This window comes from Bombina bombina, chromosome 5, assembly GCF_027579735.1.
Source record: "Bombina bombina isolate aBomBom1 chromosome 5, aBomBom1.pri, whole genome shotgun sequence".
Lineage (NCBI taxonomy): Eukaryota > Metazoa > Chordata > Amphibia > Anura > Bombinatoridae > Bombina > Bombina bombina.
The window spans coordinates 387,946,563-387,971,218 of record NC_069503.1 but is presented as its reverse complement, the minus strand read 5'-3'; positions in this window follow the sequence as shown (position 1 = coordinate 387,971,218).

Genomic DNA, 24,656 nt, shown 5'->3' with positions numbered 1-24,656 from the left:
AATAAATTAATATTGATCATAGTACATTTTGACATTTTCTAAGCGATGTATATTTTCTGGGTATCCCTACAGTAGACAAAGCTTCTATCCAATATCAGAAGGGATGTTTCATATAAGTAGCCTTAAAACCAAAAGGGGAATTATAATGTACATAAAAGACATCACCATGCCAAATCACCAATATTATATATATACATTTATATCTATCCAGTTACAATCATAAATTAAGAATGAAAAATAAAAAAGATGATATGCATGAGCAAGTTAAGAACATAAATTTAGCCATGGGTTTCATAGAACTCCTAGAAAAGTACATTTCAGCCATTGGAAAAGATATTGAATTGAGGAAGTATTGATCCCTATCTATAGTTGTAGATCCATAATGTTAAAAAAGGTGAAACATTTACTTGCTTCTTTTTTTTCCTGTTATCTGCCACAGGTTCATAATTTCTATTTTGATTGAAAAAGATCCATCATTTTATGAAACAAGAAGAAGCTTCAAACCCAAAGTCTTCACGTTCAAACACAAGAAATTATCTGCCTAAAATTGTTATATGTAAATCTCACATTCAGGAAAAATATACATATTTCTACAGTCAGAAATATTACCACATAGGGCTAGATTACAAGCGGTGCGCTATCTGTTGCACACATATCAGGTTTTTGAGCACAGTCGAAAATAATGAGGGTATTACAAGTAGAAAATAAACACGATCGCGAGAGACAATCGCTTTTTACGCTTGTTGTAAAGGGCAGTGCTTTTAAAAAAGTCGCATTAAACACAACATAAATACATTCACAATTACAGTTACACTCATATAAACACTATCTGATAAAAGTATTAATTTACATTTTAAAAACGTTTTAAGGGTTAAAAGCTATATGGTATATGACAAGGTGTTTGATTGTAAAGGGCTATATTGTATATTTAGATACATATATAAATGTCTAAATATGTGTTTGTGTATATATATACAGTATAAATATATATATATATATATATATATATATCTATATATATCTATATATATCTATATATATATCTATATATATATATATATATATATATATATATACACAGTATATATGTGCGTGTGTGTGTACAGATGTTTTTAAGTATGTTTTTACTGTATATTTGCTGTACATATTTAACATTCTAATGTTCTTCACTTACAGGATAATCTAATTTTTTATTGTAAATACATATTCCTATATACTGTATATCTATATATTCATATACCTGTATCATTATTCCTATAGATATCTATTTTACATTAACATTATCAGCTATATATAGAAATATATATTTATTATTAAAAATTATATTATTTTCTATGTAAAGAACATAGAAATGTAAAATATGCGTAACATATCTGGGTTCGAGATTCAGGTCTAATGTGGCGTTGGGTTAGCAACATGAAGAATTGCTGACTTCAATGTGCGTTATTTAAATATTAAATATAAAATATTAAAAAATATTAATAATATCTATAGTATAATCGCGTTTTGTAACGTGCCTGTCGCCGTTGCAATTTGCATCTTTAAAGGAATGTTGACTGCGCGAGGCAGCCAAAAGAATGTTGGCTGCACACGCAGCCAAAAGAATTTGTTGGCTGCAGCAAAGCTGCCATTTTCAGAATCCACCTGGATGCAGCATAGGCAAACGAAGCCTTAAAAAAAAAAAAAAAAAACATGCAACCGGCCGCATGAAGAAAAAACAAAAAACGCCCGCACAAAGTATTAAGAAAAAAAACTAATCGCTCGCACAAAGTATTAAGAAAAAAATAAATCGCTTAACTCCCACAACAGAAACTACCTAACCCTTACACCGCCAACTAAATAAATTACAATATTAACCCATAAACTGCCAAACCCTACAACCGCCGGCATGAAATTAAAAAAAAAGACCAACAGCCTGCACAAAGTATTAAGAAAAAAAAACTAACCGTCCGCACAAAGTATAAAAAAATAAAACTAACTGCCCACACAAAGTATTAAAAAAAAACTAACCACCCACATGAAGTATTAAGAAAAAAAATAAGTCACTAAACTCACGCAACAGAAACTACGTACCCCTTACACCGCCAAACCCCCACAACGACAACTAAATAAATTACAATATTAACCCCTAAACTGACAAACCCCCATATCACAATAAACATAATTAACCCCTAAACCGCCAACCCCACACATTACAATAAACCTAATTAAACTATTAACTCCTAAACCACCAACCCCTCACTTTAACCCCTAAACCGACAAACCCCCACATCGCAATAAACATAATTAACCCCTAAACCGCCAACCCCCCACATTACAATAAACCTAATTAAACTATTAACTCCTAAACAGCCAACCCCTCACAATGCAAATAACTAATTTAATTACTAAGCCCCCTAACCTAACACCCCCTAAATTAACCCCAATTACTACTTAATTACAATTAAAATAAAAAATCCTAACATTAAATTACAAAAAATGTATCTAACATTACAAAAAATAAAAAAAGTCTAACAGTACAGATAAAACAAACAAAAACCTAATCCCTATGGCAATAAGAAAGCCCCCCCAAAATAAAAACTAAACTACCAAGAACTCTTAAAAGTGCCTTTTGTAGGGCATTGTCCTAAGTTAAACAGCTCTTTTATGTTTAAAAAAATACTAAATCCTCCCTAACAGTAAAAAACCCCCACCCACCAAACCCCCAATATAAAAAAAATCTAACCCCTCAAAAAACCTAACCTACCCATTGCCCCCAAAGGGGCATTTGTATGGGCATTGCCCTTAAAAGGTCATTCAGCTCTTTTACTGCCCTTAAAATGGCATTCAACTCTTTTAAAAGCCCATTAAATCCCTAATATTAAAAAAAAAAAAAAGTCTAACCCCCAAATAGGTACTCACCATTTCTGAAGTCTGGCAGAGAAGGTCTTCTTCCAGGCGGCTCCATCATCTTCTATCTTCATCCGGAGTGAAGGCGGCTGACTTCCCCGATGCAAGGATCCTCAGCGGCGGGGTTCCAAAGCGGCATGGAGTTCCTCTTCATGCGATCGTCCACCACACACACTGAAGATTAAATGCAAGGTACCCCATATTTATTGGGGTACCTTGCATTCCTATTGGCTGAAATTGTGACGAAAGCTACTGAAATCTTATTGGGTGATTTGTACAGCCAAAAGGATTTCAGTAGCACTAATCCTATTGGCGGATTTCAACATTTGCAAGGTACCTCAAAATGAATACGGTACCTTGCATTCAATCTTCAGTGTACGATGGACATCGGATGAAGAGGAGCCTCCACGCTGCCAAGGACCACCACCGAGGGCAGCCGCTGAGGATCCACACATCAAGGAAGACAGCTCAGCACCTCCGCTCAGTGCCGCTTTCGTTCCGGATGAAGATAGAATATGATGAAGCCGTCTAGAATAAGACCTTCTCAGCCAGACTTCAGGAATGGTGAGTACCTATTTGGGGCTTAGTCTTGGGCTTTTTTGTATTTTTTGGGGTGGCTTTTTTTTTAGATTAGGGTTTTTTGGGCTGGAAAAAAAGAGCTGATTGCCCTTTTAAGGGCAATGCCCATACAATATCCTATTAGGGGCAATGGGTAGTTTAGGTTTTTTTTAGTGTTAGGTTTTTTATTTTGGGGGTTTGGTGGGTGGGGGGGATTTACTGTTAAGGGGTAATTGATCATTTGTTTAGGTAAAAGAGCTGTTTAACTTAGGGCAATGCCATACAAAAGACCTTTTAAGGGCTATTGGTAGCTTAGTATTAGATTAGGGGGTGTTTTTATTTTTGAGGGGGATTTTTTTTAGTTTAGGTTTAAAAAATTTATTTTGGATAGCTTTGTTTATTTTTTTTTCTGTAATTTTACATTTTTTATTTTGTGTAATTTTAGCTTTCGATTTTGTAGTTTTATTTTTAAATAGACTGCCCTCTGGGCAGGCTTATCGCCTAGTATGTATATAATATAAATATATATATATATATATATAGATAGATAGATAGATAGATAGATAGATAGATAGATAGATAGATAGATAGATATTCTATGGCTTATTTAGAAATTGTTATAGTATGTATAATAATTTTTAATAATTTTTATTATTTTTTAGTATTTTATATTTAGTATTTCAATAACGCGAACTGAAGTTAGCTATTCTCAATGTGCGCTAACCCGACACCTCAAAAGACCTTAATTGCAAATCCTGATACACATTATACATATTTTACATTCCTATGTTCTTGACATCGAAAATAATGTAATTTTTATTATTAAATATATATTTATATATACTGTGTATCTTATACTGGTCATGTAAAATACATAGCTATACCTTTATATTTGTAGGAATAGATATACAGGTATAGGTATATATACAGATATATATAGAAAGATGTATTTGCAATAAAAATTTAATTGTTCTATAAGTGAGGAACATTGGAATGTGTAACATGAAGATCTCCTGTTTTGTTAGCATGCAAGCGATAGGTGTATATGTAAAATAAAATTACAAGCAAACTCCTAACCCATCGCTCCCCATCTGCTTCAGTTCTCTGATAATCACTCTCCAGCCTTCCTTTAGCCTGCCCTGAACAAAAAGTTTACCCTAACATACTCGATCCTCAGTAGCATTAAAGGGCACATGAAACCCAAAAAAATGTATTTCATGATTTAGCTAGAGAATACAGTTATAAACAACTATCCAATTTACTTTTATTATTTAATTTGCTTCAGTCTCTTGGTATCCTTTGTTGAAGAAGCAGCAATGCATTACTGGGAGCATTGGGAGAGCCAATAACATAAGACATATATGTGCAGCCACCAATAAGCAGCTCCTAAATCTACCTAGGTATCCCTTTTAATTAAAGAAATCAAGAGAACAAAACAAATTAGATAACAGAAGTAAATTGGAACGTTTTTTAAAATCACATGCTCTATCTGAGTCATGAAAGAACAAATTTGGGTTTTATGTCCCTTCTAAATATTGCAAATATTCTCCTATCTGTCCCTTCACATTTATCCAGCAGCAGCAACTATAAAATTTGCTTGTTAATTCTTAGTTTACATCTTTTAAAAATAAAAATAATGTTAATAATGAATATGTTTAAGAACAATACTCTAAAGTTTGTTATTTTTAGACAACTCTAGATTTTCAAAATAAAAAAATAAATAAATTGTTTTCAATACAGAGAGAGATAGAGAGGGAGAAAGAGAGAGAAAGGTTGAACAGTAAGAAAACCCATATTACCAAATACACACGACACCAGTCAAATTGACTGCTGAAAACATTTTTAAATAAATATTATACAGTGGCACAATTTCATGGGACTAGCTATCTAGGAGTATTATAAGGGTAAGATTGTTTATTTAAATGGAAAAAAAGGATTGCACAGTAAAAAAAGTAACTGGTACATGAAAATAGAGCTGTACAAAGGGGAAATCAGCTTGACCCCAGGTGTTTGTTCAAACGACAGATTCAAAGCCACACAGAAGTAATTTGTAAAGTATATGGGGAAAAGTGTTTAGAGGTTGCCCTCTATAACTGAGATGGTCGCTCTTTCCCTGTTTGATCCATTTGCAATATAGCCTTAAAGTGACACGGATAACCATTCATAGCAAATAGAACTATGCAAGACACTTTCAGTAACTGATTTGCCTAACTCAATTATTATTTTCCTTTTAAATGTGTTTTCACTACCCTCAGAGAGTCAGAACCCTCACACAGCAACTTTATACATAGTGATTGTTTGATCGGTTTGGTGTTCATTGTATTGGCTCTAATTGGCTACAACTAACCAGATAAGATAAACGCACAGTCTAGTAACAGTTCTAAGACATAAAAACAATGTAAACATAATTAACATAATTACAGTTTAAATGCTTATAAAACATATATATTGTTTGCAGAATATATTTATATATTATTACTTTACTTTCCCTTTAATTTGATGTTTCCAGTGCATTTGCTTTACATTGATTTGCAATTTGCTTACAGAAATATATGGAATAAGATATTTTGCCATCAAATGACCATAAGATGCAGTAGAATTGCAATTTGCATATTTAACAAATGTATAATAAAAAGACAAAGCAAAAGCCCCTACTCTGAATTTCAAGTAAGCAGTATATTTTTTTTGGACAAATTCATGTTTCCCTCATTTGCCAGCCCCTGTATCATGTGACAGCCATCAGCCAATCACATACTAGTACATGTATACACTGTTGTGCACAAGATCAGTAGACAGTGCAAAATTCTACTCAATAATAAAAACAAGTAGCACATTAACAGTCATTTGTTATTTATGTAAGTGCCAGCACTCAAAGCAAACCCTTATGGCTTTAAAAAAAAAAAGGGGGTATTTAATAAAATTTTAATCATAATTTATCTAAATTGTGTTGTTTATTTAAAAAAAGGGAATGCTTATAATTATTTGGGTGAATGAGCAATTGCATTGCTGTCCTTAGAACTATTAACAACCATCTACTGCCAAGTGAGTAAATGTATATGTTTTGTTTTAATGGGGATTACTAACCACTGAATATCTGTTAAATTATGTTTAACACAATGCAATGGGCCTGATAATCAAAAACTCTGTATTATGTTGTAAAGTGGGTATCTCTCATTCACATCCAGAACCCTGTCTAGATAGATAAACAGCTCTAAAGCTAAAAATTTGTCTTTTTAAATTATTTGATGGACATTTGTATCTATTGCTTTAGATCATTTTTGTCTATGGTAATGAGTACATTTGTATCTATTGCTTTAGATCATTTTTGTCTATGGTAATGAGTACATTTGTATCTATTGCTTTAGATCATTTTTGTCTATGGTAATGAATACATTTGTATCTATTGCTTTAGATCATTTTTGTCTATGGTAATGAGTACATTTGTATCTATGGCAATGAGTACATTTGTATATATGGTAATGAATATAAAGAGGCTCGAATAACAAAAGCCTAAAAATAGTCAATGGCCTAGATCAATGATGGCTAATCTTGGCACCACATATGTTTTGAAACATCATGGGAAATGTAGTTATGAAACATCAGGGGTGCCAAGGTCATCTATCACTGGCCTAGATTATTTGTGGGGCACCTCTGTATTAAAAGGATATTAAAGTGAAGGTCAATTTTAACTAAATGCAATACACCCATTGATACCTGAACATCCAAGTATTAAAGTCGCTAAGTTTATAGTTAGAAAAAATTATTCATTTGCAAATAAAACATATATATATAATACCTCCGTTTTCGTGTTTTTACTCCTCCCCCTACTACACTTCCATATTTTTCACTAGTGACGTAGTGAGCGTTCATACAAGCTCACTACGTCAGTTATAAAGCTTGTGCACAACAGCCTATTTAAAATGTGCATGCGTATGTTACACTCAAACTATTACTTTGTATTCAATGAATCCAAATATAGATTCATTCATAACTTGCTTTCCTCTGCTGCGATCGAGCGTAGTGATTGAATCAATGTATCAAAAATAATGAGAAAGCAGACTACGCATGCGCGTCTCATGCACGAGCATGATGGTGATGATGCTCTCATTGTTTTTACGCATGCGCAGACCTTAGCAATGACAAAATAGAAAAGGGGCTGGACGCCGCGGGGGTAAAAAAGATATTGGATATAACAGATTCAGAAACTGTCAATCAATTTTGGCAATATGGCGGGCGGATAATAGAACTGACACGGAGGCTATTTTAAGGGTAAAAAATAGAACTTTACTATAATTTCTAACAATTTTGATGACTGAACATCATACTTAATTTACATAAGCTGGAGAAAACTGTTAACGAATAAGCCAGACTTGACCTTCACTTTAAAGAGACATGAAACACAAAATTCTTCTTACATGATTCAAATAGAGAAAACTATTTCTTTTAAAAAAATCAAATTTACTTCTATTATCAAATCTGCTGCCATACACGTGCACACTCCTGAGCTTAACTTCCTGCTTTTTAACAAAGGAAAACAAGAAAAAAAAATGATATTAGAAGTAAATTGGAAAGTTATTTAATATTGTATGTTCTATCTGAATCATGAAACACAAATTTGGGGTTTCCTGATTATTAAAAAAAAATGTGTTTTGTCCCACACTGCCTAGAGACCTAGGTCTTCAAAATGCTGCAGTTTCCCTAAACAAGCTATTTGACTTGTAGCACTTACAGTTTGCATAATTTAATTGTGTTCTTTTAGGGAGAAGAGGACATGTGCAGTATCTGCAACAAAGCCACGAGTGTATATTGTCATTTAACTATACTGTATAAATATGCATCTCAAGAATAAATTACCAGATATATACAGTTGCTAAGTGTTTGTAGTACAAGATTAGAACTGTATTAAAAGTCATTTTAAAAGGATACTGATGTTAGTGATGTCTTTTTGCAGTTTACACATAAAATAATCAGGATTGTGTGTCTACTTTCTCACTTTTATTAGCTGAAACAGAAATAACAAAAATATACAGTCAGATAAAATATCATAACTTGAAAATATTTTTTTCATTGAAGAAAAATATAGTAGAAAAATATAGTAGAGAGTATTAATCAACATTCAATCAATATAACATTTCAAAACTATGAAATGAGTTAATAATAAAATTCTATGACTTTTGTCACAGCTGCAATGCTGCTGTTTCAATTTTGGTAATTCTACAGCTATGTTTGGAGCTAGCTATCCAGCCAAACATTTCTGAATCCAGTCATAACATACATTCTATTGATGCCTCCATCTTGTTGATAAACCATTTACTTTTTCTTTCAATTGGGTAATTTTATTTAGTAGTGATGCTTAAAGGGACACTGAACCCAATTTTTTTCTTTAATGATTCAGATAGAACATGCAATTTTAAGCAAGCCACCAATAAGCAAGGGCTATACAGGGTGCTGAACCTTATATGGGCCAGCTCCTAGGTTTTATACATTTTCTGCTTTTTAAATAAAGAAAGCAAGAGAAAGAAGAAAATTGATAATAGGAGTAAATGAGAAAGTTGCTTACAAATTGCATGCTCTATCTGAATAATGAATGAAAAGATTTGGATTTAGTATCCCTTTAAAGGGACTTAAAACTCAAAATAAAAATCCACCTTAAATGGTTTAATAAAGGGGTATACGGAAGTCAAATAAAGGTTTTGCTACCTAAAACATTCCAAATTCTTCGCTAATGATTGTGAATGTCAGCAGAGTGAAGGTGACATACATTCACATAATGGTTACTTACAATGTAATGTGCGTTTCGTAAATTGTAAAATAGATAATATTTTGTTATATGTCAAACAATCTAAATGCAATGAGGCCGAATTTTCAAATGTCTGTCGGACCTGATCCGACAGTGCGGATCAGGTCCGACAGACATCGCTGAATGCGGAGAGCAATACGCTCTCCGTATTCAGCATTGCACCAGCAGCTCACAAGAGCAGCTGGTGCAACACCACCCCCTGCAGACTCGAAGCCAATGGGCCGCCAGCAGGGAGGTTTCAATCAACCCAATCGTACTCGATCGGGTTGAATTGTGGCGATTCCTGTCCGCCTGCTCAGAGTAGCCGGACAGGGTTATGGAGCAGCGGTCTTTAGACCGTTGCTTCATAACTGCTGTTTCTGGCGAGTCTGAAGACACACCAGAAACACGGGCCCTCAAGCTCCATTCGGAGCTTGATAAATGGGCCTCAATGTCTCAAAGAAATTTATAAATATTTCTTAAAAATGCTCATCTCCCCAATAAAGAAGGGGCATGACATGTACATGTGAAAACATTCACCTTGCTTGTGTATATTGTTCAGAACATATATGCAAATATTGCTTAGTGTAATTCAAGTTACACCCATGGAACAATCACGAGACACCAATGTCTTTACCATGTAGTGTAATGACCATTGGTAATTAAAAAAATATCTATAAAAAAGTAATCACATTAATGATTAATGCATTTGAGCTGGGACATTATAAGTATCCTGTGCACGTGTGTATAATGTGGAATTACACAGTAAATTTGCTTATTATGGGCTAGATTATTTTGGAATGTTTTGAGAATAAAAATGCATTGGATCTTCAATGCTCTTTCACCTTTGTCTTTTTCCCTTGTTAATTAGTGCTGGTTACAGTTGAAATGCCAGCACATACTGGGCTAGATCACAAGTGCAGCGTAGTTTGTGCTCCTGTTTGCCTGTATAACAAGTTGAAAGTAAAAAGTATTTGCCCAGGCACTAACCCCACGCACGCAAAAACCCAAAACTTGGAATATCATGTTAATGTGTTCCCCCCCCTTATACTTCAATGGAGTGGGAAAAGTGGTCTGATCTGAACCTAATCGAACATCTATGGGGAATCCTGAAGAGACAAGTTGAGCATCACTCTCCATCCAGCATCCAGGCTCTAAAAGAGGCCGTTCTTGAAGAATGGAAAAAGATAGATGTTGCAATATGTTGTGAACTTGTTCATTCTATGCCTAGAATACTTGGTGCTGTACTTACAAATCATGGACGTCATACAAAATACTAGATGTAGTAGTTTTTGTTGTGGGGTGTATTCATTTGTGCATCACCTACTTTGAGTAAACCTGAAGATTTTGTAATCTAAGTAATATTATTAACCTAAGCTAAACAAATGTTCTATAAAATGCAGTTTTGTCAAAATTCTGGAAATTGTTCTTGTGTTCATTGAGATATTGATTAAAATCTTAATTTTCAAAAGGGGTGTACTCATTTATACTGAGCACTGTATATGATTTTTTTTTTTGGTAAAATATGTGATATAAAAGTCAAACACAATCAGTGTATATTCACAAAAATAGTATAATTAAAATAAAATAAATTTAATTAACCCTTTAAGGACACAGCTTTCAGTTTGCTCAATTGTTTTATGACGGAAAAATTCCGTCATATGTCCTTAAGAGGTTAAATAAAAAAAAACAATGTGAAAATAAACTGTGCACATAAATTCCTTGTGTTAATAAAGATAAAGAAACATTTAAATGCCTCTGATGTAAGCAGGAAACTTTCAAAAATTCTTCATTTAGTGTATCCAATAGTTGCAACTTGCCTGCAGTTAACCTTTTGAGGATTGAACCCTGGTCTCCAGATTCCAAATTTATAGTCTTACTGCTGTGTTACAACAGGACTCAGTGTAACAGGAAATTTGTATCCAATAGTTGCAACTTGCTTGTGGTTAACCTCAAAGAGAGAAAGACAACCCATAGTGCAACACAGTTTCTAATAGAGCCCAAATTAAAAACTCTTGTTAAAACACTCACGTGGCCTTGAGCTACACTACCTCAAAGAATTGTGCTTTCTTTATAAATCACTCTGGCAAAACAGGATCTGGTGATCAAATTTATTCCACAATTTAAAAGAATAAAAGTCACTCAGGGCACAAATATTGACACCAAAAGCAACATAATACTACAATAGAAATAACATAATACCACAATAGATACAGGGTTCAAAAGCTCAATAGCTCCCAGAAACCAAGTGTAAAGTGGTGAAAGTTTCTCAGAATATTGCAGTGGTCATATGATGTCCCTTCCTAGTGACATATCCTGGTGTACATTTCACCTTGATGGCCTTTTCAAACTATATTAACTATACAAACTATAACTACATTATGAAAATGTTTTTTGTTTTGTTTTTAAATTGGGTTTGGCATAACCTCTTAGTTGTGAACTTTTAACAAAAGTAATAGTACCTTTTTTTAAATTGTATTTTTAGGTTTGAACTCTAGAAGGTGTTTTGGTTGTCTATAAATTTGAATATGATTGCATATTAGAACAGCATGATTAAGAGCAAAGTGCCTGAAACATTTCTATGTATGTGACCCTGCTGCAATGAAATAATGGTCATTTAATTCTTTTAAGTGCTACTGGTCTGGATATGGGATTACTGACTGCTGCACACTGCTCCCTGACACTTTCTCAACAGTGGCAATTAGATCTAGAAGAAGTGTAAGTGATAAGAGTATTACACTTTAGTAAAAAAGAATTATAAGAGGAGGATTTACAATATAATTATTTTGTGAGAGTGGTGGGTAGGGTGATGCTAGATCAGTATAGTACCAAATATATTTTTTATTAACTTTTTTAACAAAATAAATATATAGAGGGTATTGTGATATTTCTGATAGAAAACAGGTTAAAGGTATGTTAAATACCTTTTTTATTTTCACTAACTTTGACAGTGGTATATTGCAAATAAAAATGACTGAAAAATTATTATTTTAATTGATTTATTTCTTTTATTTATTGAAACTGTACTTGTGCAGTGTTCTTTATTTCCTGTTACAGATGCACGATAAGTAGTAAACTTCTACTGGAAGGATCTATGAAGACTGATATCATAAAAATTGTGCAATGAGATAAGTGAACAGACTGGTTAAAAAATTACATTTTCATAGATAACAAGTATCTAAGTTTTAAATGTATCAGTTGCCTTAACCTTAACAGAATTATAATAGCATGTTCTTGAGAATTTGTAAATGAAAATAATGAAAAAAAGAATATTTGCTGGGTTTTTTTTTACAAAATATATTTCTTTTTGTTTAGTTTTATAAAAAAAAATTGTCACACAGCATGGTAAGTATAAAAATAGCTATAATAAATGTGATTTCATTATTTTAAAAAAATAAATAAATTAGTAGGCAAAAACTTACGTTAATGCCTAGAGTTTAAGTTAAATATTAAAAAGCATGGAAATTCCCAACTTACACTGCCCCAGCCCTGGGTGCTTTGCATAACATCATAAATGGCATCACTGATTACATAACGCATGACATTGTTGATGCCATTATCAATGGCATCACTAGTGACATCACCTATGACATAATCAATGGCATCAGTAGTGACATAACCCATGACATATTTCTACATATCAGAGAAATTATATTTTTTAATCATCAATGGCATCACTAGTGACATCACCTATGACATCATCAATGACATAACTCATGACAATTTCCTAAACATCAGAGAAATGTGAACATGTTTTATTATAATGTATCTCAGATTACATTGTGCAATATTGTTTAATATGATGTAATTAATGGTACCACCATATACAGAAATGTGTAGAAATATATGCATGTTTACAATAAAAAAGTATGTAGTGAGATATTAAATATGTTGTTTGTATTTACTTAATTGATTGTATGAAATGTGTTAACTGTGACCTAAGAGAGTACAGATAGATTATGTATGATAAGTGTAAGAGGGTTAGGAAGATGCTCTGTGTTAGGGAAAAATGCTGTGGGAGTTTAGGTGAGCTTGAGAAAACTAACCAAAGGATGTTGTGCAAGGAAAATAGAAGAAGCTGCGCGTGCACAAGAAATGAAGGCAAGAAAATGTAAAGGAGGTGTATCTCAGAGCAGTTTGAGGACGAGAAGACTGATGTGCGTAAGAGAGAAAGATAGGAGGATGAGAAAGAGAGTAGTTTGAGGGAAAGGAAATGATATGGAGGAATGAGGAGATGCTTGTGCTTACAGATGAGGTGAAGGGTGAGGAAAATAGGGTTAAAAAGCAGAATAAATTGCTGTCTGTTTTTGTGGCTGTTAGTGTATTATACTTTTCGAAAATATTTTTTATTTGAAGAATGATGTGATAGGATGACTTTAAAGATTGTCACTACTGATGACATTGATGATGTCATATGTGATGCCACTAGGGATATCATTGATGATTTTAACAAATATAATTTCTATGATCTGAAGGATGATGTCTTGTTTTTATGTCACTACTGAGGCCATTGATTATATAATAGGTGATGTCACTAGTGATGTCATTTATGATGTCATTAACAATGTCATGTGTTATGTAATCAGTGATGTCATTGATGATGTCATGCAAAGCACCCAGGACGGGGATAGTTTAAGTTGGGAATTACCTTGCTTTTTAACATTTAATTAACAACTTAATCTCTATATGTGAAGGAAGTAGAATACTTCCAGCTAGAAGTAAGCTGTGTCAATATCAAATCTGATCCACGTTTGGACTGCTGCAATACTGGTTGCTAATTGCCAAGAGAAGGAGAACTGTGCGCCATATTACATGGCAGGAGTACCCGGACAAGAATACTATATTGTGTGAGCGCTCACCAAGTATCTCTAACATCATCGATTGGATAGAACCGTGCATTCAGGAGTGACGTAGGGAAGGCTGTAAGTGGATTGGCCACCTTACAGCCACGTGATTGAGTGCGGAAAATTGGAACAAACTAACGCTTCTTATGAAGCAGCGTGGAGACAAGGTACTGTGTTTTTTACTCTCTCCGGTCTCTTGTTTACCCCTACCTAAGACTTTACCGCATTTAGAACAGTATTATCAGTGGCAACTACACTGTCAGAGTTTCTTGTAGAAGTTAAGAATCGTAGTGGCAAACTGAGATATCTGGAGACATTGATTGTATGCAACATTATACCCAACAGAAATTGCCACAAAGAGCCTTCTTTTACTCGCAATTAAGAGAAGTTTTTAAGCTATACATATTTATACTTTTTTATGACATATATTTTTTTAGAATACGTAACTCTGTGTTTGTATGTACGTGTGATTGAAAGTGTGGATGTTGAGTCATTTAACACCGGTGTATTGTTTATTTGTATGAATTGATTTTTAGAGGTGATATTTGTAAACAGATTGTTTATTAATCCCCCTTACTTAACACATATCTTTTATTAAATATATCAAATATATAAACAGATTTCATATTATTTATTTTAAGAATAAGATTCAATATAACTGATATATATCTCTATAAATAATACATACTGCTTTACTAAGGTATTCATATTTGGATGTTTAAACGTGAAATCTGAACCAGCATATGCCAGTGCACCACCTCTATTGGGTTTACTATTGTTTCTATTGTTACAAATTATTTTGGGATAATTTGTATATCTGAGCTTGGCAGTGTTTCCGGATAAGATAAGTAGCAGGAAATACTTTGGTTCACCGAATCACACCCAAGTCAGTAAGTATAATACAAGTAACACACACACACATATACAGTATATATGACCCTTGCTGCAAATAACCCTATTGAGGTATCACTGTGTTAAAACAGTATTTGAAGCAAAAAATCTGAGATTTTGCATATCTAATTTGCATATCTTAACCAGAATCCTTTTGTGCATTGGTAACAGTGTACATGGAGTTTTACTGGGGAAAAGCAATCAGGGAACTTGCCTGGATGTGCTAGTTTCCTAGGCAAAAATTTTGTATTGATTTACTTTTGAGACATGGAGGATTTTTAATTTTTTCTCACCATAATTTTAATGAATATATATATATATATATATATATATATATATATATATATATATATATATATATATATATATATATATATAAGCAAAACTTAAAATTGAAATTGACAGCACTGTGGCAGAAAAAAAGTAAACTTATCAAGTAAAAGGGAAGTATAGAATAAACAAATGATATATGAATAGAAAGGTATTGGAAGTAGGAAGTAAGGTAAAATTGGAATTAAGGTAGACAAAATCCTATTGGCTGATGCAAAAAAACCTATTGGCTGATGTTCCAATCATCCAATACAATGCAAGCTCAATCCTATTGGCTGATTGGATCAGCCAATAGGATTGAAGTTCAATCCTATTGGCTCATCCAATCAGCCAATAGGATTTTCTCTACCTTAATTCCGATTGGAATCTAAGGGACACCATCTTGGATGACGTCACTTAAGTGATATTCATTCTGAAGAAGACGTCGTTGGAAGAGGATGCTCAACGCTGGATGTCTTGAAGATGGAGCCGCTCCGCATCGGAAGGATGAAGATAGAAGATGCCGTCTGGATAACGACTTCTGCCCGTCTGGAGGACCACTTCTGCCGTCTGGAGGACCACTTCTGCCCGTCTGGAGGACCACTTCTGCCGGCTTCGTTGAGGACATCTTGCTGCTTGGATGAAGACTTCTCCCGATAAGTGAATCTTCGGGGGTTAGTGTTAGGATTTTTTAAGGGTGTATTGGGTGGGTTTATTTTTTAAGTTAGGGCTTTGGGCAGCAATAGAGATAAATGACATTTTAAGGGCAATGCCCATCCAAATGCCCTTTTCGGGGCAATGCGGAGCTTAGGTTTTTTAGTTAGGCTTTTATTTGGGGGGTTGGTTGTGTGGGTGGTGGGTTTTACTGTTGGGGGGTTGTTTGTATTTTTTTTACAGGTAAAAGAGCTGATTTCTTTTGGGCAATGCCCCGCAAAAGGCCTTTTTAAGGGCTATTGGTAGTTTAGTTTAGGCTAGGGGTTCTTTTTATTTTGGGGGGGCTTCTTTTATTTTGATAGGGCTCTTAGATTAGGTGTAATTAGCTTAAAGATCTGTAATTTGTTTTTAATTTTCTGTAATTTAGTGTTTGTTTTTGTGATTTAGCTAATTTAATTTAATTTATTTAATTGTATTTAATGTAAGTAATTTATTTAATTGTAGTGTAGTGTTAGGTGTTATTGTAAATTAGGTTAGGTTTTATTTTACAGGCCAATTTGTATTTATTTTAGCTAGGTAATTATTAAATAGCTAATAACTATTTAGCAACTATTCTACTTAGTATAAATAAATACAAACTCGCCTGCAAAATAGAAATAAACCCTAAGCTAGCTACAATGCAACTATTAGTTATATTGTAGCTAGCTTAGGGTTTATTTTATAGGTAAGTATTTAGTTTTAAATAGAAATAATTTAGTTAATTATAGTAATTTTATTTATATTTATTTAAATTATATTTAAGTTAGGGGGTGTTAGGGTTACACTTAGATTTAGGGGTTAATTCATTTAATATAGTGGCGGTGACGTTGGGGGCAGCAGATTAGGGGTTAATAAGTGTAGGCAGGTTGCGTCGACATTGGGGGCGGGAGATTATGGGTTAATAAATATAATGTAGGTGTCGGCGATGTTGGGGCAGCAGATTAGGGGTTAATAAGTATAATGTAGGTGGCGGCGGTGTCCGGAGCGGCAGATTAGGGGTTAATAAGAATAATGTAGGTGTCGCAATGTCAGGGGCGGCAGATTAGGGGTTAATAAGTGTAAGATTAGGGGTGTTTAGACTCTGGGTTCATGTTAGGGTGTTAGGTGTAAACATAAAATGTGTTTCCCCATAGGAATCAATGGGGCTGCGTTACGGAGCTTTACGCTGCTTTTTGGCAGGTGTTAGACTTTTTCTCAGCCGGCTCTCCCCATTGATGTCTATGGGGAAATCGTGCACGAGCACATACGACCAGCTCACCGCTGACTTAAGCAGCGCTGGTATTGGAGTGTGGTATGCAGCTCAATTTTGCTCTATGCTCACTTCTTGCCTGTTAACGCCGGGTTTGAAAAAACCCGTAATACCAGCGCTGCAGGTAAGTGAGTGGTGAGAAAAAAACTGCACAGTAGCACCGCACAGCTCATAATGAAAAATTTGTAATCTGGCCGAATGTTTGCTAAAAAGCAGCATTTATATTACCAATCAAATAAAAAATAAAACTGCAGAATTCCTTGGTGTATCTCTTCAGATATATTTTTCAATAACAATATATTCAACATTCACATCTCAATTATATTGTTTTTAATATGTTATACCCTGAGTGCTTTCCATTCAGTGGCAGTTATTTATGGTCTGGATTATATTATGGATATTTCATGGAACAGAAGGTGACAAAGCCTGAAAATGTCCTTATCTCCAGAAGTGACTGAACAGTATTAATTATGATTGTACACTTTCACTTGCATCTCATATTGTCTTTCCTTTCATCTCTTCTACGTTATCTTAATGATGATTGTTCCCAACATTGTGGCAAGTTCTCATTTTCTATTGGATTTGGAAGAGAAAAGGGTGACTGTAACTGTACAAATAAGGAAAGCATTATTTTACATTTCTTTTATATTGTCTACATTTATTGTCTGTTTAACAACATGAAGGCAATTAACCTTTTATATTATGTTCCCATGGAATCAGTTTAATTTACTGATTTTCATTATGTGAGAATATAACACAGGCATTTACCATCATGTGTGCCTTTAAACAAACACTTACAAAATATTTTATCAAATAATACATTTTTTTTAATTGAATTCCTTTATTTAATTTAAACAACTCCTAATGTATGAGATACACAGGGAGCCAGATGCTGAGAACCTTGTCAATACAAATGAGCTATATTATCTTATCTGTAACATTGCCTGTAACATTTCTGAGGTGTTGGACATTTTTTTTTATTTCTGATGGCTATAACATAATAAAATAAATGATATTCAAGCAGTTTTTAACTAAGACCGATTTTATATCTTTTATTATTCTGTCATATATGAGATGTTTTAAATCTAAGATTTTAAGACTATTTTCCAAATTTAAGATGTACATACATGCTTGATATCAATATTCCAGTACACAGGCAATAAATTAATATTATTCACCTTCACACACGCACACCCCTCTATATATGCTTAAAAATGAATAACACTTTAGCAAGATATGTTCTTGTTTATTGATTCTTGAATGCTACAAACCTATATATATATATATATAAAACAATTCTGAAACATATTTATTTTCATTCACATTCAGATGACAGTTGAATTTAGCTGACAGTAACATAAATGAACACTGTCTCGCAGATGGGGATAGTTAGTGCTCTCACACTGCTTCTTGTTGCATTCATTGAATGTTTAAGTTCCAGTATCAATCCTTGATATCCATTACATCCAGCTAGAAGCACAAGAGCTATAAAAACACAAAGGGCGGGTGGTGCACTTGCTATTGGCAGTGCCACCTTGTCAACAGCCAGAAAAAAAACCCACTTAGTACAGAGTCGGTAAGAGGCTAATTCAAATGGGAAATTACAGAGTCATTTGTATACAAAATGATGTGTTTTGAAAAGTGACCTTACAATCAGTCACCTAAATTTTATTTTATAGTTCACTATCACAGGACATTTATAGGAAGCAGAAATCTTTGGGAGGGACAGCAGGGCAGCTCACAAACTGCGACAATTCTGGAATATTCAGGAAGGTTAGGAGCTCTGGAATATATAGACCCAATTCTTATCAGTGAATACAGAATGGAAAAAATGTTATTAACTCAAGTCATATTACCTGATAACAAACCCAGTAACTAATACATACAGTATGTGTACAGGAACAAAATCCTTTCAGACGAATCATGAGATCCTTTGGAATTTGTCGTGGGGTCCTTTGGAATTTGTTAACGGAAATCTATTTAGTTAATTTTTGCATTTGTTCTAATATGAATGCACATATCTAGTAACTAATTGTACTACCTAACACATGTATATAAGGTGAGCTTCGCTACCTGCATTTGTTCTAATATGAATGCACATATCTAGTAACTAATTGTACTACCTAACACATGTATATAAGGTGAGCTTCGCTACCTGCATTTGTTCTAATATGAATGCACATATCTAGTAACTAATTGTACTACCTAACACATGTATATAAGGTGAGCTTCGCTACCTGCAGAACGTAGGTACTCAGCAATTAGTCATCATCCAGGCTACAGGTTTTCTTGCTGCAACAATGGGTGAAAGAACTTTATATTCTGTCCTGTCCTGTTTTTTGTTTTTTTCAATAAATGTACTATAAACCCATAATACCTTCACATATATTGAATGCTTAATATTAATATTTATAAAAATGATATAAGTGATAATAAAGTATGTCCTTTTTAAATGTATGTTTCTAAACATATACTAGTTCCTGGTGGCATATATTAAGTAATTAATACTTTAATATTTTGTGAAGTAATAAAATAATGACAATTGCTAAACTAAATAAATAAATAAATAAATAAATAAATATATATATATATATATATATATATACACATACATATATATATATATATACATACACACAGTACAGCTAGTTGACTATTACACCACTTAGATATCAACAGAAATTTCAACTCAGATGTAATTTGTTTGCATAATAACAAGCTTGCAGACCATGATATTGCAAAGATTGTGCATAGCTTTTTGTTTGCTCAGTTAATTTTTTTAACTCGTGATTCATATAGAATTAAATGGCTTTAATAACAGGTGCATACACAAACAGAAACACATTTGTAAGTTTTACATTTTTGTGAACCTTCCTTTTATCATAATCAGGATTCAATTGTACCATTTGAAATGATGGGCTGCCACCTATTGGCAATAACATGTATTGCAGAACATACATTTTCTATAGATTTTTTTTTTTTTTTTAAAGTAAAGTACCCTTTACACATTTGCATTACAACACAACTTTTTCCCAAATTGTATTTACTTTTAACAACAAACTAAAGTGAAGGGACATAAATGTGCAAATGTGTGTACAAATGTTGTAACCTGTTAAAGCATTTTATTATTCCATTGTTGCTTGCATATAACTATGTTAGCGCTGTGGAATCTGTTGGCGATCTACAAATAACCGATAATAATAATAATAATAATATGTTTAAACCCCTGAAAAGGTGTTAATTATATAGTTAAAGTCAGAACCGGAGAAGCTATCTATTACTAGAGCCCAATTGAAGACATCTGTTGAGCCAATGACAAGACACCAATCACAAGCTATCTCCAAGTAGTGGATTCCTTTGGTGGGACTGACTGTAACAATGCACAGGGGTTAAATACATAGGGCCCATATATTAAATGGCATGCGGACAGCTTCTCAACTTAAGAAGCTGTCCGCACGCCTTTGCTGCATAGGGCAGTTTAATCTGTTCGTCCTCTGGCCCGTATGCATAATTACACACTCCACTGAGGGTGTAATGCCGCCCCTTCACTCACGCAACCAATCATGCAAGAGAAGGGACTGTCAAGCGAGCAAGCTCTCTGTGATTTCTCTTTGCCACCTCAGAGGTGGCAAAGAGTGTAAGAAGCAGTGGTTTAATGACCTGACCCGCATGGGCTCCAGAGCTGCTTAGGCTGCTTCATACATGGAGTCCATAGTTGCATGTAAGTAATAGTGCAATTAATCAGAACATTTTCTTTTGGCACTTTTATGCATTGATTTTTTGGTAGGGTACATTTACATTAGTCAATAAAAATCTTGTTCTAAATAATTTCACATATAAGTAATGCATCTTCATGTGCCACAACAGCTGTGCTTGGGGAAGCCCAAAACATATGTGCGTGGTAACGTGGAGACCCAGATACCATGACTCACATGACGCAGCATGAAGAGGCCAAAGAAACCACACTCAGCAACCTTAAGTGCTACACATACCCAATGCCCAAGAAAGAGTCTACTCTTTCAAATAGTATGCCTAAAACATAAATGTTAATATTTAAAGCTAAATTTAAAAAGTTACATTTTGGTGGGGATAGGAACTATAGGGACCAAAAAGGACTAGAGACCCCCAACAACTCTTGTTTGAAAGATAACTATAACAATTCCTTCTTTCAAAGAAATGACTTTGCATAGAAGTACCAATGTGCTGATCAATAGGCTAACTGTGATCACTTGGTTAAAATAAAACATGCATTTATTTATTAAGTTGGTTCCCAAGGGAGCCCAGAGTCTGAAATATATTAATACCCACACAATCCCTTATTTTAAAGATCATGAGCCTCCCTTTAGAATTTTTGTACACATTTTCCAAAGTGTTTATGTTTATGCTAATGTTTGCCTCTAACTACTTTCACCATCCATGCCATACTCAGGACTGGCTCAGCAGTGTAGATGCTGCAGAACTATGTGGGTGATAAACACAAAGCGGTAATCATAAGTGCAAGAATAAAATGTATTAGAGCATTTTTTTGCACTAAAATGTTCTTTTAACATCCAAAGAGCAAGCTACCTCCAATCAAATCAAATACAAGCATGTCTTGTTTTCAACATTCAAAAAACATATTTATCACACAACTAGATTGAACATCCTTACTCTCAGTTCACCTGACCCAGGTACTTCAACTAGAAGGTTGCAGGACACAGATGAAGGCTAAATGATAACATATATTTTAAAATATTCATGTTTTGATAATTAAAAAATTAAAGTATTCATTTTTAAATGCAAGTATCTTTTGTTTCAAACAGTGCTAAATGGTACTCTGACAAAATGCAGACGGACATTTGGCCAAAAGCATTCTATCCAATGGACATTTGGCCAACGGACAGAATGCTAAAGCATGTTCTGAGTTCGGCTGAGGGCAGATTTACGCTCCAGAGTGCTCTGTTCTAATCAGAGCCTCGGGTGCTGCAACCGCCTCTGGGAACCTAGCTATGGGTCCCAGCCCGCACATCTTGTAATTCTCTGTCTGGGAAATGATCTATCAAATCTATCTATCTAATCTATCTATCTATCTATCTAATCTATCTATCAAATCTATCTCATGGCCGGACTGTTATCTGACAGCCACTTGTGTGTTGGACTATTATTCATGGGCCAAATGTCCATCGGCCAAATGTTAGTCAGTCAAATGTCCATCAGCCAAATGTCCGTCGCCTAAATGTCCGTCGGCTAAATGTCCGTCGGCTAACAGTCCGGCCACAGTGCTAAACAGTTATTTTAAAGTGATGGTAAACTCTCCTCTTTTAAAAACATATCTGGAATGTTAGTGATATTTTAGATAGAGTTTCATTCATCTGTTGCAATAAAGATGTATTATAGTTTACTGTTTAATGTAGATATGAAATTTAAATACCCTGCGCTCCCAGCCCACTTCAAAAGTCAATTTTCTGTGAGCTAACGGTTTGAATTGTTTTCCAATCAGCGCTCTCCCCTTATGGAACTTTTATTATATCTAGAGCACTAAGTCGAGAACAATTCAGACCTTTAGCTCACAGAAAAAATTACTTTTGAAGTGGGCGGCAGAGCACAGGGTATTTAAATTTTAAATCTATATTATAAAGTAAGTCATAGCGCATCTTCATTACAAATGATAAATTAAACTCCATCTAAAATATCACTAACATTCCGAATCTGATTTTAAAAAAGGGAGAGTTTACCATTACTTTAAATTTAGAAAAATGTAATTTTTCTCAGGACTGCTAGGGCTATGTTATGATTATAAAAAAAAAACATTTCGGGGGGTGTCCGGACCAGCGCCTAAGATGGTCACCAATATGGGAGCTCTGCTCATAAGATTTTAAAAACGCCAGGCAATCTAAACTATTTTGAACCATCCAGAAGAAATTCCTACTCCATTGCAAGGAGAATTCTTTGTAGTACTGGGTGACACCTATATAAAGCATTAACAAGTTCTTGATCCAGACCGCTGGGGCTTGTTGGCGAACCCCTAGCAGATAACATCCCAGCACCCCTGGACAACCGGGTTCACAGAGAATAATCTACCTTCTCTGAATACTCCAAACAATTACGGAATGGAGGACTTTAACATCGAAGTATGAGCCCTGCTAAAAAAAAAATGAAAAATCAATGCTAAACCGATTGAGCAGCCTAATAAGGATCATACAGTCTGGAACTGAACACATGTGTGAACATGCAGCAGAAATGGCGGTGACAGTGGAGAAGGCTGATTAACATGCACACGCTGAGAATGTCGCAACCAGACTACCCACAGGAAAAAGTACCTTTACTCATGCAAGTTGCCGGATACAGAACATTCCTTTCCCCTTCCTCTCCTGCACACCAGGGGATACAACCGGTCCTATTACACCATCTGATAGATGCTGTGTCCCCACCTCTGCACAACAGCAAAAAATAGATAAATATAGATAAATAGATTGATAGATAATAGATAGATATACATATATATATACATATATATATATATATATATATATTTAAAAAGACAGAGAACATTTGTTCTAAGGGAAGAACATAGGAATTTCAAGTATTTCTATTCCTTAAAAAGTAGATGTGCTTAAATGGACACTAAACCCATTTTTTCTTTCTTTCATGATTCAGATAGAGCATGCAATTTTAAGCAACATTCTAATATACTATTATTATCAATTTTTCTTTGTTCTCTTGCTATTTTTATTTAAAATGCATAGGTGAAGCATAGGAGCTGGCCCATTTTTGGTTGAGAACCTGGGTTATGCTCGCTTATTGGTGGATAAATGTAAGCCTCCAATAAGCAAGCGCTATCCATGGTGCTGAACCTAAAATGGGCTGGCTGCTAAGATCTCTGCTTTTAAAATAAAGATAGCAAGAGAACGAAGAAAAATTGATAATAGGAGTAAATTAGAAAGTTGCTTAAAATGTTATGCTCTATCATGTTCTGAATCATGAATAAAAAAATTGGGTTCAGTGTCCCTTTAAAATAAATACCCAATGATTTATTTCACAGATCTCACAATTCATGTAGTTTCTCCTTTAAAGATAATGTAGCAGAGCTATATCAGGTTAAAATAGAGGATGATAAAACTGATTTGACAATGGCTGGATAAAAACAAGCTAGCACTATTTAGCACATTTGTGATATCCGTTGAAAGTAAGGTTGCGCTAGAGCGACGTTTGTCAAGCTAACCCTTCTCTGGTAAATGGAATTTACCATTGACTTGTAATATCAAGTTGCATGCTAATATTAGCATAGTCCAACATTACAGCTTATCATAACCATCGCTATCATTAGAGCACCACTTGTAATCTTGCACTCTATCGGCACAATCTGAAAACAATTTCTTTCTAGGTATGATGGTCATGCAGGCAATGTTTGATTAATGACTATATTGTCACTTTTATTTTTATAAAAGTATTCAGATAGTTTAGC